We start from the raw sequence: 21,355 nt of genomic DNA, 5'->3' as shown, positions 1-21,355 counted from the left end.
CTGGTATATTTTTCGTCATATTTATTACTCTTCTTTTAACTATGTGGTCACTGTATATCCCTTTTCATCATTACAACACGCTTTTTCCTGACCACTACATTTTAATGTTCATCATCAAAATCTCCTTTATTAACTGCACTTGTCACATCCGGTTACTTTCATTTCCCTACATTTCACTTAGTCTCAAATTTATTTTTACATTTTCCAACAGGATATTCCTTACTATCTGCCATTGTTTTAACTGATACATTAATACTTCATACACTTCCACGTACCATGGAATAACTTCTCATATTACTAAAGTCAATCCTTACCATCAGCTTTTAGCAAGATAATGAACCCTTTTTCCTTTTCCCTTTACATCATCACCTTCATACTTCAATTATTTTCCTACTTCAACATATTTATGTTGTCACTTCACTCCATTACAGTTTGACCCCTATTTCTCTCACCATAAAACTTATTTCGTCATAAGACATCATAACGCCCTCTGAGACTCTCAAACACTTTACCTTAAGATGATAGATTCAGCTCAGAATGACAGAAGAGAAAGATTGACGATACGAAAAGAAACTGAAATAGCATTGTTAATAACTCGAGCACCTGTTGTCAGTCAGACACTTGCATTGCATAGGCTGTAACGCCATCTGAGGCTTCCGAGCTTAGCTCACATCTAACTCTGAACTAACATGTTTTTTCAAATCGATAACATTTCTTAAGCCCAATGGTTTCCCCGGTTTCCAGTGTACTAATCTATATGCTGCTTGGTGTGGTTTTTTGGTATACCTAAATAGACCCATATATTCGTCCGTAAACGTTTTCGTTTCTCCTGTTATCTTTTTTTACTTTTCCCTTGTTGTGACTGGTACTAGGTCTCCAATTTGGAAAATCGTTGGTAGAGCCTTAGCATCATGGAGTGTTCTTCATTCCAATCCTTTTTTCCTAGTGTTTTCTCTAGCTATGTTTTCCTTCACATTTACTGCCACATCTACAATAACAGGAAACTCTATCAATTCAAACAGTAAATTATTTGGTCGTACCTCACACATCAATTCACATGGAGCAAACCCTGTAGCCTCATGCTTTATACTATTGATTACATCTTCAAAATATTCCATACATTGTGCCGAAGCTGTATGCTTTCTGTGGCAATAAGTACAACATAACGTTTCAATTACTTTATGATCCTTCCACACGTGTTTCCTTGTGGAAATACGCTGAAATCTTTATGTGCTCAACATGTGCTCAACATGTGCTCGTGGAGATAACATCTTGGACCTACTGATAACAAACAGACCCGAACTTTTCGACTCTGTATGTACAGAACAGGGAATCAGTGATCATAAGGCCGTTGCAGCATCCCTGAATATGGAAGTTAATAGGAATATTAAAAAAGGGAGGAAGGTTTATCTGTTTAGCAAGAGTAATAGAAGGCAGATTTCAGACTACCTAACAGATCAAAACGAAAATTTCTGTTCCGACACTGACAATGTTGAGTGTTTATGGAAAAAGTTCAAGGCAATCGTAAAATGCGTTTTAGACAGGTACGTGCCGAGTAAAACTGTGAGGGACGGGAAAAACCCACCGTGGTACAACAACAAAGTTAGGAAACTACTGCGAAAGCAAAGAGAGCTCCACTCCAAGTTTAAACGCAGCCAAAACCTCTCAGACAAACTGAAGCTAAACGATGTCAAAGTTAGCGTAAGGAGGGCTATGCGTGAAGCGTTCATTGAATTCGAAAGTAAAATTCTATGTACCGACTTGACAGAAAATCCTAGGAAGTTCTGGTCTTGCGTTAAATCAGTAAGTGGCTCGAAACAGCATATCCAGACACTACGGGATGATGATGGCATTGAAACAGAGGATGACACGCGTAAAGCTGAAATACTAAACACCTTTTTCCAAAGTTGTTTCACAGAGGAAGACCGCACTGCAGTTCCTTCTCTAAATCCTCGCACAAACGAAAAAATGGCTGACATCGAAATAAGTGTCCAAGGAATAGAAAAGCAACTGGAATCACTCAACAGAGGGAAGTCCACTGGACCTGACGGGATACCAATTCGATTCTACACAGAGTACGCGAAAGAACTTGCCCCCCTTCTAACAGCCGTGTACCGCAAGTCTCTAGAGGAACGGAGGGTTCCAAATGATTGGAAAAGAGCACAGATAGTCCCAGTCTTCAAGAAGGGTCGTCGAGAAGATGCGCAAAACTATAGACCTATATCTCTGACGTCGATCTGTTGTAGAATTTTAGAACATGTTTTTTGCTCGCGTATCGTGTCATTTCTGGAAACCCAGAATCTACTATGTAGGAATCAACATGGATTCCGGAAACAGCGATCGTGTGAGACCCAACTCGCCTTATTTGTTCATGAGACCCAGAAAATATTAGATACAGGCTCCCAGGTAGATGCTATTTTTCTTGACTTCCGGAAGGCGTTCGATACAGTTCCGCACTGTCGCCTGATAAACAAAGTAAGAGCCTACGGAATATCAGACCAGCTGTGTGGCTGGATTGAAGAGTTTTTAGCAAACAGAACACAGCATGTTGTTATCAATGGAGAGACGTCTACAGACGTTAAAGTAACCTCTGGCGTGCCACAGGGGAGTGTTATGGGACCATTGCTTTTCACAATATATATAAATGACCTAGTAGATAGTGTCGGAAGTTCCATGCGGCTTTTCGCGGATGATGCTGTAGTATACAGAGAAGTTTCTGCATTAGAAAATTGTAGCGAAATGCAGGAAGATCTGCAGCGAATAGGCACTTGGTGCAGGGAGTGGCAACTGACCCTTAACATAGACAAATGTAATGTATTGCGAATACATAGAAAGAAGGATCCTTTATTGTATGATTATATGATAGCGGAACAAACACTGGTAGCAGTTACTTCTGTAAAATATCTGGGAGTATGCGTGCGGAACGATTTGAAGTGGAATGATCATATAAAATTAATTGTTAGTAAGGCGGGTACCAGGTTGAGATTCATTGGGAGAGTGCTTAGAAAATGTAGTCCATCAACAAAGGAGGTGGCTTACAAAACACTCGTTCGACCTATACTTGAGTATTGCTCATCAGTGTGGGATCCGTACCAGATCGGTCTGACGGAGGAGATAGAGAAGATCCAAAGAAGAGCGGCGCGTTTCGTCACAGGGTTATTTGGTAACCGTGATAGCGTTACGGAGATGTTTAATAAACTCAAGTGGCAGACTCTGCAAGAGAGGCGCTCTGCATCGCGGTGTAGCTTGCTCGCCAGGTTTCGAGAGGGTGCGTTTCTGGATGAGGTATCGAATATATTGCTTCCCCCTACTTATACCTCCCGAGGAGATCACGAATGTAAAATTAGAGAGATTAGAGCGCGCACGGAGGCTTTCAGACAGTCGTTCTTCCCGCGAACCATACGCGACTGGAACAGGAAAGGGAGGTAATGACAGTGGCACGTTAAGTGCCCTCCGCCACACACTGTTGGGTGGCTTGCGGATTATCAATGTAGATGTAGATGTAGATGTAGGTTCGGATTTCTAAACATTCTTTAAATTTATTGGAAACAAATTGCAGTCCATTGTTTTACAAGACAACTTTCGGGACTCCTACAACCAAGAAGTAGTTTTTCTGCTATTTATTTACTAACACTTTCGTTTTAGCTTCCTTAATTGGGCATAGTTTCACAAGTTTCTTGAACCCATCCAATAACACGAAAAGGTATTCACAACCACCTCAAGACACAGATAATGAACAGAAAATACCACAGGCTACAAGGTCCAATTTATTTTGTGACTCAATACTATACATTTGACCTTAAATTATTTTATTATTTGCCTTGACTTTTTGGCATCTGTCACACATTCGAACTCTAGCTTATTAAAGATCACTGTTTCAATAATTTTGGCTACACATTTTCTGGCACCATAATGACCAAATCATTTTTGTATACAGTCAGTTAGTACGTTAACATGTTGTTCAGGAAACCAAACCTTCCATCGACTATCCATATATTTCCTCCTGCAAAATAAAATCCCCTGGAGCATCTTATAATATTCGGCAACTTTAGGATAAGCTAGGTCACCTAAATAACTTTTTACTAACGTCAAATTGTCATCTTGGTTTTGTTCCCTTCTTAATTCTTTACACACTTTTTTCAAATGTCCCTCTCATCAGTGTTCATTATGGTTGCAAATATATGGATCCCTTCTTTGATTGTCATTCTCATTATCTTCTACCTTCAGGATAATGCATCAGCCACCAAATTCTCAGATCTTTCATATATTTAATTTCCAGATCGTACTGTTGCAAGTATAAAGACCACCTGGTTAGTCCGGCATGTTTCAATTAGCACGTCTTCAAATATGTCAACGCCCTATAGCCGCTGTATACAATTATTTTGTTTCTCAACACGTATTGTTTAAATTTTTCCAAACCAAAAAAATGATAACTAACGCCTATTGTTCCGAAATGCAATAATTTTTCTCCAATTGTTGCAAGAATCTACTAATGAGTGCAGTAGTTTTATGAATCTCTTCGTCTCCTTCTTCATACACTTGAAACAGCTCTACCGCATAACTGTATCCACATGCATCTGCCATTAAGCAAAAAGGTTTGGCTAAATCGGGACGTTGAAGTATTTGGTTTTCACATAAGGCGTTCTTCAGTTCCTCATATACAATTTGATATTCATTGGTCCATTTGTGTGCTACATCTCTTTTCAACAGTTTTCTTAAACATTGTGTCTTAAATAATCGCCTTGATACAAAACGCCTGCAAAATCTAAATAATCCGAACATCCATTTTAAATTCTTTTTACTATTCAGAGCTTTGTATACATGAACAGCCTTTAATTCTTCCGGCTCTGGCATTATCCCTTTCCCACTAATAATGTGCCCCAAAAATTTTAATTCTTTCTTAGCAAAACCAGTTTTTTTCCAATTTCAGTTTTAACTCCCCTTTTTCTACAGCGTCCAAAACTTTATTAAAAAAAAAAAACATAATGTTCTTTCCATGTGGTAGTCGAAATTAAAATGTCATCTACATACACTTTTATTTTCTTAAGTACACTCCTGGAAATTGAAATAAGACCACCGTGAATTCATTGTCCCAGGAAGGGGAAACTTTATTGACACATTCCTGGGGTCAGATACATCACATGATCACACTGACAGACCCACAGGCACATAGACACAGGCAACAGAGATGGCACAATGTCGGCACTAGTACAGTGTATATCCACCTTTCGCAGCAATGCAGGCTGCTATTCTCCCATGGAGACGATCGTAGAGATGCTGGATGTAGTCCTGTGGAACGGCTTACCGTGCCATTTCCACCTGGCGCCTCAGTTGGACCAGCGTTCGTGCTGGACGTGCAGACCGCGTGAGACGACGCTTCATCCAGTCCCAAACATGCTCAATGGGGGACAGATCCGGAGATCTTGCTGGCCAGGGTAGTTGACTTACATCTTCTAGAGCACGTTGGGTGGCACGGGATACATGCGGACGTGCATTGTCCTGTTGGAACAGCAAGTTCCCTTGCCGGTCTAGGAATGGTACAATGATGGGTTCGATGCCGGTTTGGATGTACCGTGCACTATTCAGTGTCCCCTCGACGATCACCAATGGTGTACGGCCAGTGTAGGAGATCGCTCCCCACACCATGATGCCGGGTGTTGGCCCTGTGTGCCTCGGTCGTATGCAGTCCTGATTGTGGCGCTCACCTGCACGGCGCCAAACACGCATACGACCATCATTGGCACCAAGGCAGAAGCGACTCTCATCGCTGAAGACGACACGTCTCCATTCGTCCCTCCATTCACGCCTGTCGCCACACCACTGGAGGCGGGCTGCACGATGTTGGGGCGTGAGCGGAAGACGGCCTAACGGTGTGCGGGACCGTAGCCCAGCTTCATGGAGACGGTTGCGAATGGTCCTCGCCGATACCCCAGGAGCACTAGTGTCACTAATTTGCTGGGAAGTGGCGGTGCGGTCCCCTACGGCACTGCGTAGGATCCTACGGTCTTGGCGTGCATCCGTGCGTCGCTGCGGTCCGGTCCCAGGTCGACAGGCACGTGCACCTTCCGCCGACCACTGGCGACAACATCGATGTACTGTGGAGACCTCACGCCCCACGTGTTGAGCAATTCGGCGGTACGTCCACCCGGCCTCCCGCATGCCCACTATACGCCCTCGCTCAAAGTCCGTCAACTGCACATACGGTTCACGTCCACGCTGTCGCGGCATGCTACCAGTGTTAAAGACTGCGATGGAGCTCCGTATGCCACGGCAAACTGGCTGACACTGACGGCGGCGGTGCACAAATGCTGCGCAGCTGGCGCCATTGGACGGCCAACACCGCGGTTCCTGGTGTGTCCGCTGTGCCGTGCGTGTGATCATTGCTTGTACAGCCCTCTCGCAGTGTCCGGAGCAAGTATGGTGGGTCTGACACACCGGTGTCAATGTGTTCTTTTTTCCATTTCCAGGAGTGTATTTCATCCCCGAACAGTTGTGATATAGCTCTGACAAATGCACACACACACACACACACACACACACACACACACACACACACACTTAAATTTATACCAAAGGGTGCCACCATATATTGATAACATCTGCCTTCCAATGAAGAAGCAGTATATTTTCTCGATTTGCAGACCAATGGCAGATTCCAATAACCACACGTCACGTCCATGGATGTAAAATAATTAGATCCCTTAAATTCGTGCAGTAACTCATCAATGTTTTCTGGCCTATCACTCTCTGGGAACACTACTTTATTTAAAGTCCTACCATACAGCACTAATCTTACGGAACCATCTTTTTTAGTTCCTACAGTCACCAGATTGCTATATACACTCATAACCTTTTCAACAGTTCCCCATTTAATCATATTCTACATCAGATCTCTAACAGCATCCTTGTATCGTTCAGCGCTTGGTATTAGTTTTTTGGAAAAAAAGGAATGTAATCTTTTACATTTAAGTAGCATTCTTATTCTATGACTAAGCCAGGTTGACTGGAGAAAACATTTTGTCCCTTTGATGCTCCACCAAGTCTGGCACCTCTTTTACTTTTTGTTATATTTTTTCTTGTACAACCTTCATTTCCTCATGGTCCACCCCATCATCCGCATACTCGTTGTAGCCATATAAGTCTTCCGTCCTTGTACAATACCTAATTGGTATACTGGCTACTTGTTCTTTGGTCAAAATATTTTTTCGAAAATATAGTACAACCACATCTTTCCCATTTATTTTAAAAATTACTATATAGTCATTAAAATTTAATCTCCCTTTGTACTGGTTAAAGAAATCTCCGCCAGTTAGAATTTTTATACATACATCAGGGATTATAAGGAAGTTATGAAGTACTTGCACACCACTTATTTCCACTAGCAAAAGAACTTCGTTTTTAGCAGTTTTTTTAACTTTTCCTGTAGCAAGAATTATCCGCACCTCCATTACTGTCGTTACTACTCCTATCGTTCACATCCTCGAGATGGACCATCCTCGGCGGAATTGCTTCACGGCCGCCGCCATCGGACACTGCTCCACCTCATCCACTCTCCTCAGCATCAAGCGCTGAAGGAAAGCCGTAAGTATCGCTTCGCACCGCATGATATTGTGTTTTGTAGGATATTTAATGGCAGCAGATTGTGGGCGCGAGGCGAGATCCTTCATCGACTTGGCGGCGCATGCATGTATCTCATTTCAGGCCCAGACGGATTGCAGCGCCGACATCGTAATCGAATTCGCCACTGTCTTGTGCGCGCCGATCCTTCTGTGTCTGTGTCTACTCCCCCAGATTCCCGGATCCTGAGGACGTCGCGGCCACAGCAGCCGCCAGAGGATGTCATCACGACACCGCGAGACGACCCCATGGAGACGGAGCCTTCGCCACCTCCGCTTCCACCAGCCGTGGTGAACAAGCGGTTCTAGGCGCTGCAGTCTGGAACCGCGTGACTGCTACGGTAGCAGGTTCGAATCCGGCCTCGGGCATGGATGTGTGTGATGTCCTTAGGTTAGTTAGGTTTAAGTAGTTCTAAGTTCTAGGGGACTGATGACCTCAGATGTTAAGTCCCATAGTGCTCAGTGCCATTTGAACCATTTGAACCTCCGCCTCCTCTCTTCCTACCGATGGAGCTGGACCCGCCCACGCTGCAACAGCCGACGCCTTCTAGATCTTGCTATGGGTCTCAGGAGGTGGTTGCGTATCCTTCTGGTCGTTTCCTGGGGACGTTTCCGCCAAGGCGAAGGCCGGATGGCAGGGTACGACTGGAATCCTCATTTCCCCTGTAGGCTAATCTTTCAATACCTCAGAGGATCCACACTCCTGCCTCTGCCGTCGTTGTCGAACTCCCTATGCGACGATGGTCCGTCGCTGGGCGGATGGGGGGAACGGAGGGGGGGTGCAGTAATGTTATGCTGTAACCTCAAGCGCCGGCACGCCGAGGGAAACGAGAAAGCAGAGAGGGCTGTGAAGAAGTCAGCCAATTGCACGCTGAGCGACCCCTCTCCAAGACGACAACGCGGCGACAGCGACTTCTAGGCGAAGAGGACAGAAGTTCCGCATCGACTACTGGTCGGGGCCCACTTCTACAGCAGCATCGAGATTACGCTCTTCAGGACCAGCGACTCAGAATTGTATATACTGAAGAACATAGTTTATTTTGCATGTCGCTCTTTCCTTGCGATACTTCTGTATTTCTCGAAGATTTGTCATTTATTTTCTGTAATAAAACTCATTAATACGATTTACTTCAATTGTTGTCTAGCGATGCGAGAAAGCAGGATTCCTAGAATCCCCATATTCCGACGACTAGGCAGGATGCAATACTTGTGGAACACAAAATTTCAAATGACGCACGTTTTCTGAAAAATTAGTTTGACTATCACTTTCAAAATATGGTAGGTTATCCATAGTAATTAGATAACCAGAGCTGTGTTGGCCTTTTTTAAATATCAGTCCTAGGACTCTCGCAACATTTTTTTAAAATTTATGTGTACGTTACGTAACAAATTATTTTCACGAAATTTTAAATAAATTCGACAGTAACGCACATTGAACTGTTGTCTACCGTGGGAGGTTGTGTTATAGTATGTACAAAGTCTGTTCTAAAATCGCCTTTTTATCTCTAATGATTCGGCAGAAAATGTTCCTTTTGTATAGAGAAACGAAAGTTGCAGGAAACGCAGATAAAATGTTTTATTAGTATTTATACTACAAACGAGTACCTTAATGTTGCCCGCCCGGTTAGCCGAACAGTCTAACGCACGGCTTTCCGGAGCGGGAAGGAGCGCCTGGTCCCCGGCACGAATCCGCCCGGCGGACTTGTGTCGAGGTCCGTTGAGCCGGCCAGTCTGTGAATAGTTTTAGGCGGTTTTGCATCTGCCTCGCGCGAATGCGGGCTGGTTCCCCCTATTCCGCGTCAGGTACACTATGTCGGCTATTGCTGCGCAAACAAGTTCTCCACGTACGCGTACACCACCATTACGCTACCACGCAAACATAGGTGTTACACTCGTCTAGTGTGAGACGTTCCCTGGGTGGTCCATCGGTCACCCTGGGTTCGGTGTGGGGCGGCGGAGGGGTGAAGTGGACTGTGGTAGTCGTTTTGGGGTTGTGGACCACTGCGGCTGCGGCGGGGACGGAGCCTCTCCGTTGTTTCTAGGTACCTAGTTAATATAATATAACATAACTTTAATGTTGGCCATAACCATGCATTTGGTCCTTTTAGTCTTCAGTTAGGTCTTTTCTTCTAGTTTTATCCTTCTGAGGAAACCTTTTGGCAATATTCTTCACCGGCGTTTCTGAACTACTAATACGCACTTCGCCAATCTTCTACAGTAGGTTTTCGTGAAGCAGCCTGCACCACACCTTGGTACATAAGGCTCCTGATTCTTTCAGTGTTACCTCACTGAACACCAGACAAGCATCGGATGAAGAAATTTTAACAGTAGTAGATCAACAAAATGATGCGATCTGACGTCTCTTCGAAATGAGGTTATTAAAGCTTTCGTTCGTGTTTTGTGTTCCACCATTGCATCATTTCTTCGATAAATCGTAATTAATCGCATAATAAATGGGCTCACAGCGTTCTGTACTCCACAGATGTCTTCACTGATGGCAGGAAATAAGAAAATATCGGAAAAAGAAAGAGTCGCGGAGAAAAGGAGGCGTAGCGCTCCACAATGGTTTCATCACGAATTGAACTCCGAAAACTGGAGAGAAAATTTCTAACGCGCTACAGAACTATCTGGTGGTGAAAAAAGTTTCACTTTTTTAACAGATTGTACATGTATCTTTCCCCGTACGTGCCCATTAATAAATGTGACCCAGTCTCCCCTACCCTCTACCATATATTGAAAGTGATTTGCAGAGTACAATTTAGGTACTACATGTAGATGTATTTGCAACGAAAAATAACTGAGTATCAAAATTATGAAGAAATGAAGACAAGAGCACATGCACTACTGCAAAAAACAGTACACCTGGAAAAGGAAAGAAACACAGAATACATGTCGAGGATGCTCTGAAAAAGAAGGAAATGAAGTATCACTGTTATTGGTTAGGCTGTACCTGGGATTTACATAATATTCTTGTTACACGTGCAGTACATCAGTACGTGACCTCCGAGTATGTGAGTGCCGCACACGACACCTCTCAGCACGTGCGTCGCGCAGGGCCGTATGGAGTTCCTCCCTCGTGCAGCCTATCGCTCTTACACGTAGTTGCAGCGAGTAACACGGATAAGAGTGCAATTTGCATACGATGACGCGCGCGGCCAGCGAGGTTGCGGTAAGGCACGCCGCCGGACCAGTCCGCCGCCGATAAATACTGCGCAGATCGTCCCTGCAAATGAGATGCGTGAGACGCTCTCGCAGTCGGACCCCAACCGACCGCTTCCCCCACCCCCGCCGACCCCTTCCCGACGCGCTCCGCGGTCACCCGACGCAGAGTAATCGCCGGCGCGGCACAGTTCCTTACGGCTGCCTGGCGCTGACCTCTTAAGGCATTTTGGAAACGGACTGACAAGCGCTGTAGTTCCTACTTTGTTTCCTTCTGTGGACGGAGAGAGTGTGCGGCCTAAGATATGGGCCCGGCACCTCGGTCGCTGTGTTGGCGGAAACCGCCGCCTCGTCTTCTCGCCTCGCGTCGCACTGTTTTTATTGCCGTCTGCCTCCCTTCTAAGTCGCGCACACACCCGGCAGACGCGCGCGCACACACGAACACACACACGGACGTGGAAGAGCGAGAGGAGACTGGCGTCTTCGGAGCCCCGCCTATTTCTCACTGCGTTGAATACGCTACCTCTTGTGCAATTTGTACTTCCGTAAAGCTATGAAGAGGCTTTTTTATTGCTCGGAACTTTTATAGATGTTTCCAGCAGCACTCACACCACCATATGGACACAGACACATATTAGTGTGTCGGTGTGTGTGTGTGAGAGAGAGAGATAGAAAGAGAGAGAGAGAGCGGCGCTGCTTCGGTCTGGGGTCTGGCAGGACCGAAGGAGCCAGAGTCGGAGGTGGAGGAGGAATGTCGAGAGCGAGAGCGGGCGCGCTGCGGCGGGGATAATGCATGGGTGCAATGTGAATCGTGTTTGAATTCCCGAGCTAGACGTGCCCGCAGCCGCCGCGAGTCGGTAAATTACCGGTGCAGCTGAGCGGGCGGCAAGTCGCACAGGGCCAGTGTAAGCCTCCAGGTTGGACACCGCCGCTCCCTCACGCCACACCGACACACTCTTACTTGACCCACTCGGCCAATGGCCGCACTCCGTCCGGAACAGTGAGGCGAGGACCGGTGTGGACGCCGTCCTCGCCCCAAACCAGTGAGCTACTCATAATTACCACCCTCTTATTGGTAAGGTTATGCCTTTTGCCAGCAGCCATTCTCCCGTAATATACTGTAGCTAAGAAAATTAGAGGTTCTATTACTGAAACAGTGCATACGCAGTACATGAAACGCTTACAAAATGGCTCTAAGGACTATGGGACTTAACTTCTGAGGCCATCAGTCCCCTAGAACTTAGAACTACTTAAACCTAACTAACCTAAGGACATCACACACATCCATGCCTGAGGCAGGATTCGAACCTGCGACCGTAGCGGTCGCGCGGTTCCAGACTGTAGCGCCTAGAACCGCTCGGCCACTCCCGGCACGAATGGACAGGCAAAGATAATTCTAAATGGAAGAAATTTTCTGTCGTACATGGAAACTTAAGATAAAGGGCATCATTTCAGCTTTAGAGCGCTGGCCGAGGTTGTAGTGGTAGATCGTGTGAGAGGAAAAGTGTCCAGAGAAAGTACGAATGGACAAAAAATGGTTCAAATGGCTCTGAGCACTATGGGACTCAACTGCTGAGGTCATAAGTCGTCTAGAACTTAGAACTACTTAAACCTAACTAACCTAAGTACATCACACACATCCATGCCCGAGGCAGGATTCGAACCTGCGACCGTAGCAGTCGCACGTTTCCGGACTGCGCGCCTAGAACCACGAGACCACCGCGGCCGGCAGGAACGCTTACATATACAAATTAATAGCACAAGCAGTTCTGAGGTACCAGCTATCGACACATGTTGAAACACCCATATTTGTACATGGTGTAGTCCTTACGGGCGGCAATGCAGGCTTTGACTCTGGCATCCACTCAATACATGTGGCGAATATTGTCCTGTGATACGTTATGCCACGCCTGCTCGACCTGTTCCAGTAGTTCTGTATGTGTTGTTGGTTGACTCGTCACACTTGTCACCTCTCGTCTTATCATATCCCACACGTACTCGATTCGAAACGATTGTGGAGATCACGCTGGCTAGGAAAGTTGCTGTACGCCTTGCAGAGCACATTGAGATTCATGAGCAGAACGTCCCTTCAAGAAACAATGGAAAATTGTACTGAAATGCAGGAGGATCTGCAGCGAATTGACGCATGGTGCAGGGAATGGCAATTGAATCTCTATAGAGACAAGTGAAATGTGCTGCGAATACACAGAAAGAAAGATTCCATATCATTTAGCTACAATATAGCAGGTCAGCAACTGGAAGCAGTTAATTTCATAAATTATCTGGGAGTAAGCATTAGGAGTGATTTAAAATGGAATGATCATATAATGTTGATCGTCGGTAAAGCAGATGCCAGACTGAGATTCATTGGAAGAATCCTAAGGAAATGCAATCCGAAAACAAAGAAGTAGGTTACAGTACGCTTGTTCGCCAACTGCTTGAATACTGCTCAGCAGTGTGGGATCCGTACCAGATAGGGTTGATAGAAGAGATAGAGAACATCCAACGGAGAGCAGCGCGCTTCGTTGCAGGGTTATTTAGTATTCGCGAAAGCGTTACGGAGATGATAGATAAACTCCAGTGGAAGACTCTGAAGGAGAGACGCTCAGTAGCTCGGTACGGGCTTTTGTTGAAGTTTCGAGAACATACTTTCACCGAGGAGTCAAGCAGTATATTGCTCCCTCCTACGTATATCTCACGAAGAGACCATGGTGATAAAATCAGAGAGATTAGAGCCCATGCAGAGGCATACCGACAATCCTTCTTTCCACGAACAATACGAGACTGGTATAGAAGGGAGAACCGATAGAGGTACACAAGGTACCCTCAGCCAGACTCCGTCAGGTGGCTTGCGGAGTATGGAGTAGATGTAGATGTAGAACACCAAATAAGGACGAGAGTTGTTGCTTATCCCCCGCCAGATCATAAGGCCTGGAGTGGGCCAGTGTGTCTTGGACGAACATAGTCTGTGAGACAGTTCTCACCAGGTCTATGACATACGTGCAAACGACCATCATTTGTTTACACGCTGAATCTACTTTCATCACTGAAGACCACTGCATTCCTTTCCATCGTCCGAGTCATCCTCTGACGGCACCAGTCGAGCTTTGCACGTCGATGCTGTGGCGTGAATGGAACACGGGCTGGAGGTGTGCGTTCCCATAGTCCCTGGTCCGCAACAGGTCGTGTTGACACACCTCTGCTGTTGTGGCTGTACGGTCGGCCACTGCTGCCCTTACAGTACGACGATCCTGGTGGGCGGCTGTGCTGCGTGGACGTCTAGAATCTCATCTACAGGTATGAGAATTTTCTGTAAGTACGCTGTTTAGGTTTTTATGTTGGTAACGTCACGTAGCGCTCTGTATGAAAATCACTGGCTGTGCTGTGTGCAGTCTGTGGCTGGTTGGCATTGTTGGAATATTCGCTATTGTAGTGTTGGGCAGTTGGATGTGAACAGCGCGAAGCGTTGCGCAGTTGGTGAGCCGCCAGCAGTGGTGGATGTGGGAAGAGAGATGGCAGAGTTTTAAGAGCGGACGATCTGGACGTGTGTTCACCAGAAAAACGAAATTTTTAAGACAGGATGTCATGAAGTAAACGGTATAAGGCGCCAAAATTATACAGATGGCACATCTCGCAATGCTTGACAAAAAAGTCTAGTAACATGTTTGCGTATTTCCTACGGTTGTCCCAGAAAAAAAAAAACAGTTCGTCTCAGGATAATGGTTTTGGAAAAGCAGATACTTGGCCGTGCACGTACGTAAGCAATCGGTTCCTGTTATTGCCCGCTGCGCGTATTGAGACCGCGAGCGTAAATCGTAAACACATAGGCAACTGCGGCCTGAGTGGCTGCGTCATTCAAAATGGTTCAAATTGCTCTGAGCGCTATGGGACTTAACATCTATGGTAATCAGTCCCTTAGAACTTAGAACTACTTAAACCTAACTAACTTAAGGACAGCACACAACACCCAGTCATCACGAGGCAGAGAAAATTCCTGGCTGCGTCATTGTAATACACCGTGCGACGACAGTAGGCGAGTAACCTGTGCAGATGTTATTGCAACTCTGTTAACTGTTAGGATGGAAAGGAGATTTACTATAGCTGAACTATGCGATATGCATTTAATTTATGGCGAGGCAAAAGGTGTTGCGAAGGCAGCTGTACGAATTTATCGAGAACGCTTCCCACAGCGACGACTTCCTGCACGAAAGACATTTGCTGCTGTGCACCAAAGGTTTGTGTCATTGTAATTCTCTACTTGTATGCGATTATTCTGCATTTAAATCTTAATAAAGTACAGTAGTTATCTGCACCTTTGTAAATTTTCGTCTGTATGCGAAACGTATCTTCTGATATGCTTTCCGTTTTTGTTACATCATAACAGGTTACAACTGACGAGTAGGTATTTAATTTCCTTAGATTGAGAGATACTGGCTCTTTACTGCCCCGCGCGGAAGACAGAGGCCCACAACGCTCCGATCGTACAATGGAAGCTGAGGAAAGAATTCTGGACCGCATGCTGGAGGATCCTTCTCAGAGTACTAGAAGCATCGCCCGCCACGTGGGTATATCGCACACTGTCGTTCATCGCACTTTGCAAGAGGAGCGTCTGCGACCTTACCACATTCAACGCGTACAAGCATTGGAGGAACAAGATTTTCCTCCACGACGTGAATTCTCAGAGTGGTTTTGTTACACAGTGAGCAGCATGATTTTGTCAACAAAATACTCGTCACAGATGAAGCGTGTTTCACTCGCGACGGAATAACTAATTTCAATAACATTCACACGTGGAGTGTACACAATCCTCGCCACGTAGTGTCAACACATTTTCAGCGACGATTTTCCGTAAATGTGTGGGCGGGTATGCTCGATAATTACATTATTGGGCCTTATGTTTTACCTGCACGTTTGACTGGTAACTACTACCGAACGTTTCTAGAGGAAACATTGTTCAAATGGTTCAAATGGCTCTGAGCATTATGGGACTTAACATCTGAGGTCATCACACATATCCATGCCCTAGGCAGGATTCGAACCTGCGACGGTAGCAGTCGCGCGGTTCCAGACTGAAGTGCCTAGAACCGCTCGGCCACAGCGACCGGCGGGAAACATTGTTACCAACGTTGTTAGAAGACATTCCGTTAGGCATACGTCATAACATGTGGTTCCTCCACGATGGTGCTCCACCCCACATTGGTCACAGAGTACGCAGATTTTTGGATAGTCGATTTCCAGGATCGGGCGTTCGGGTCCACGTCGATGGCCTGCACGCAGCCCTAATTTAAATCCACCGGACTTTTACTTTTGGGGCTATATGAAGAAACTTATTTATGCTGAGCCATTAAATAATGTGGACGAATTGAAGCAGAAGATTTTAGATGCTGCCATTGCTATAAAGGCCAATGTGCATGTGTGTGAACGAGTGCGACGAATCTGGGTTCGCCGTAATGAAGCATGTGTAGAAGCGAATGGTGGTCATTTCGAACATTTATTTCAGTATTGGTGTAAGAAGAAACGAAGTAATGGGTTTTCTTTTCGTTACGATGTTGTTGTACAGAAGGAAAATAATGTGAATTTAGTATTCGTTATGCCAATGCCGTAAAAAGGTGAAACAGTTGATTGTAATTAATGCACAACTATCTACTTGGTGATTGATTGAATTTGTACTAATGGAAATACATTGTGTTTGATATTAGCTTGTCATTACTGCTACGACCTTCGTTATCGACTTGCTAAGAAACAGACTGGTTGTATTCAATTCACGTAAAGCGAATAACACATTCTTGACAACCCAAAAACCGTTTACATTCCTTTTTCCGGTACCACCTGATTATCACACCACGCCGTTGTACACGTCTAATGATTTCAATCCTCTGGTCGGCTCGTTGCCTTTCTTTGGTCGCCCTGTCATTGTAGGCAATAAGTTCGGTACACCGTGTACTGTCGGTTGAATACGTAAACAGAAATGCGTATACTATCTATCCTACGAATATTAGGTTTTAATAATACAAAAATAAAGTACATGATACAAGAAAATGTCATTAGACTTTTTTGTCCAGCACACCGAGATGTACCATCTGTATAATTTTGGCGCCTTATACCGTTTACACCCTATATACAGGGTGTCCCAGCTATCTTGTCCACCCAAAATATCTCTGGAACAATAACAGCTATTGGAAAACGACTTTCACCGGTATCAATGCAGGGCTGGGGCCCATGAATCTACATATTTGGAAACATTCTAAAACGAAAGCATATGTGTTTTTTAACACAAACTTATGTTTTTTTAAATGGACCTCCTATATTTTTTCTTTAGCAATCCATAGGATGACAAAGCACATACACAATGGCGTTGATTGCATCGCAATATTCCCATTACATCCCGAGATATTAAGACGCGAAGTTCACGCTTGAAACACCCAATATGCGATGCTAGCGCACGTCCTGAGGCTCAGGCGTGAACCCCATGCTGCCCGTAATCGCGATGTGATTGACATGCGTAATCACACTTCCATACTTATCAAGAGGTCCGAAACGAATAATACGGTCTGCTGCCATCCTGCATTAACGTCGTACATTCCAGCAGGTATTTATCCCATAGGCTAGGGGTAATGCCGTTCTGTAACATATCTGTGTACCGCAACGTTAGTCACAAAGTTAACTTCGCTTATCGTTAATCCGTTACTAAAAAGGTAATCCCGTTCAACGTTAAAACTTTACTTTACTGTAGATCTAGCGCAAGTGACAGTTAATCATTCACTCGTAATAGTAAAATTCATGTTGATGGTTTTAGTGAAACGAGCAAGTGGACTAAAAGTTTTTCCGTTGTTTAGGTAAAAAAGTTTTGATTTGGGAAGTTCAGGTAGGACATAGAAGATGAATGTAAACATGTTTAACCCATTAGTTTTATTATCACATAATTATCAATGTTATGTTTATCTAATGCGTTAAATGACAAATTGTTGCAAACAAATGTTTCTTAACATCACTGGGTAAAATGGCCCTTTGTACAAACTTCCACTGTGATACCAGCACTACATACTAAACATAGCGTTCACATGTCATGCTCAAAGTGATGCCCATTGGCTTGCATACATAGGGTCACTCTGTGGATGAAGGGTGCCCTACTTCGTGCTGCTGTTTCCTCTTTGATGGCTGTACAAGCATCAATAATGCGTTGCTTCATGTCCTCTGGTGTTGTTGGTTCATGTTGGTAAACAGCATCCTTCACTGCTCCCCAAAGAAAATAATCCAGCGGTGTAAGGTCCGGAGATCGGGCAGGCCACCTAACTGGGCCACCTCGTCCAATCCACCTACCAGGGAACTTACGGTTCAGAAGTCGTCGTGCTCGTAAGGCGTTATGTGCAGGGCATCCGTCATGCTGATACCACATGACCATTCTCCGGTTCAGAGGTACGGTGTCCAAGAGAACAGGAAGATTGTGTCGTATAAATCTGGAGTATTGTCTGCCATTTTGGATGCCAATTATAAAGAAACGTCCGATAATGGTATCTCCAATAACCCCACACCAAACATTAATTTTCCACGGACGTTGATGCTCTACCTGACGAAGCCATTTTGGATTGCCTGCGGACCAATAATGCATATTCCTCATATTGACAATTCCTTTGTTGGAGAATGATGCCTCGTCGGTAAAGAGAACATCCGCAAAAAAATTTGGATTAGTCAGAAGTTTTTGCTAAGCCCACCGACAAAATGTTACCCTATTGCGGAAGTCATTTCCATGAAGATCCTGGTGTAAATGAACATGGTAAGGATGAAATTTATGATGTTTAAGAATACGCTGTGCACTTGATTTCGACACACCAACTTCACGTTCAATTTGGCGTGTGCTGATTTGAGGATTCACAGCTATGGTAGCGAGCACAGCAACTTCAGCACGTTCATCTGTGGGTGTTCTAGGACGACGTCGAGGTCTTGGATTTAAGCTTCCCGTTTCACGTAGACGAGATGTGAGACGACCAAACATCCGACGCGAAGGCGATGGCTTGTCAGGGAATCGTGTTCTGTACAGTCGTTCTGCCTGAACAGCATTTCATCCACCTACAACAGGGTACAGTACAGGTATGTAGAGTAGGGTAGAAAACAGACATATTAACTTAATAATCATAATGTTCGCTAACAGTACTATCAACAAACAAGCAATCTCATAACGTATTTCCCGTCAACGTACATTGTCCATAGATCAGCAGCATTTCTACCATATCTTCATGTGTGTACATTATACTGTACAGTATAAGTTCCACAACACAACGTTTATTCACAATGTGTACTACCTCCGTGCCGTCACTAGATTACTCTGATGCACGACTACACTGGCAAGCGGTGTACTGCACGCCAAAACAACAACAAATGGGATGCTCGGAGGATGGTGGAGTACAGGAGTTTGCATTGGTCGCAAATCATAAACAAGGCGAGGTGGTAACTGTGGCAGTAGTGGGAACTACGTTGGACACTTGACTAGGTAGAGCCAGGCCCTGCGCGACAGGTACAATGGTTCATTTAACGCATTAGATAAACATTATTTTGGGTGTGCAGGATAAATAAGACAACCTGACGGGTGTACACCGATCGGTACTGGTTCATATTGTGTACGTAGATACGTAAAACGTGCAAGAGGGAAACCATTAGGTGCTTATGAGAGTTGATGGCAGTAGACCGTATTATTCGTTTCGGACCTCTTGATAAGTATGGAGGTGTGATTACACATGCCAGTCACATCGCGATTACGGGCAGCATGGGGTTCACGCCTGAGATTCAGGACGTGCGCTAGCAGCGTATGTCTGGTGTTTCAAGCGTCAACTTCGCATCTTAATATCTCGGGATGTAATGGGAATATTGCGATGCAATTAACGCCGTTGTGTATGTGCTTTGTCATGCTATGGATTGCTGAAGAAAAAATATAGGAGGTCCATTAAAAAAAAACGTAAGTTTGTGTTAAAAAAACACACATGCTTTCGTTTTAGAATGTTTCCAAATATGTACATTCATGGGCCCCAGCCCTACATTGATACCGGTGAAAGTCGTTTTCCAATAACTGTTATTGTTCCAGAGATATTTCGGGTTGACAAGATAGCTGGGACACCCCATATATATATACATATATATACACTCCTGGAAATGGAAAAAAGAACACATTGACACCGGTGTGTCAGACCCACCATACTTGCTCCGGACACTGCGAGAGGGCTGTACAAGCAATGATCACACGCACGGCACAGCGGACACACCAGGAACCGCGGTGTTGGCCGTCGAATGGCGCTAGCTGCGCAGCATTTGTGCACCGCCGCCGTCAGTGTCAGCCAGTTTGCCGTGGCATACGGAGCTCCATCGCAGTCTTTAACACTGGTAGCATGCCGCGACAGCGTGGACGTGAACTGTATGTGCAGTTGACGGACTTTGAGCGAGGGCGTATAGTGGGCATGCGGGAGGCCGGGTGGACGTACCGCCGAATTGCTCAACACGTGGGGCGTGAGGTCTCCACAGTACATCGATGTTGTCGCCAGTGGTCGGCGGAAGGTGCACGTGCCCGTCGACCTGGGACCGGACCGCAGCGACGCACGGATGCACGGCAAGACCGTAGGATCCTACGCAGTGCCGTAGGGGACCGCACCGCCACTTCCCAGCAAATTAGGGACACTGTTGCTCCTGGGGTATCGGCGAGGACCATTCGCAACCGTCTCCATGAAGCTGGGCTACGGTCCCGCACACCGTTAGGCCGTCTTCCGCTCACGCCCCAACATCGTGCAGCCCGCCTCCAGTGGTGTCGCGACAGGCGTGAATGGAGGGACGAATGGAGGAGTGTCGTCTTCAGCGATGAGAGTCGCTTCTGCCTTGGTGCCAATGATGGTCGTATGCGTGTTTGGCGCCGTGCAGGTGAGCGCCACAATCAGGACTGCATACGACCGAGGCACACAGGGCCAACACCCGGCATCATGGTGTGGGGAGCGATCTCCTACACTGGCCGTACACCACTGGTGATCGTCGAGGGGACACTGAATAGTGCACGGTACATCCAAACCGTCATCGAACCCATCGTTCTACCATTCCTAGACCGGCAAGGGAACTTGCTGTTCCAACAGGACAATGCACGTCCGCATGTATCCCGTGCCACCCAACGTGCTCTAGAAGGTGTAAATCAACTACCCTGGCCAGCAAGATCTCCGGATCTGTCCCCCATTGAGCATGTTTGGGACTGGATGAAGCGTCGTCTCACGCGGTCTGCACGTCCAGCACGAACGCTGGTCCAACTGAGGCGCCATGTGGAAATGGCATGGCAAGCCGTTCCACAGGACTACATCCAGCATCTCTACGATCGTCTCCATGGAAGAATAGCAGCCCGCATTGCTGCGAAAGGTGGATATACACTGTACTAGTGCCGACATTGTGCATGCTCTGTTGCCTGTGACTATGTGCCTGTGGTTCTGTCAGTGTGATCATGTGATGTATCTGACCCCAGGAATGTGTCAATAAAGTTTCCCCTTCCTGGGACAATGAATTCACGGTGTTCTTATTTCAATTTCCAGGAGTGTATATATATATATATATATATATAT

This window comes from Schistocerca americana, chromosome 3, assembly GCF_021461395.2.
Source record: "Schistocerca americana isolate TAMUIC-IGC-003095 chromosome 3, iqSchAmer2.1, whole genome shotgun sequence".
Classification (NCBI taxonomy): Eukaryota; Metazoa; Arthropoda; class Insecta; order Orthoptera; family Acrididae; genus Schistocerca; species Schistocerca americana.
Note: the sequence above shows the minus strand (reverse complement) of the source record.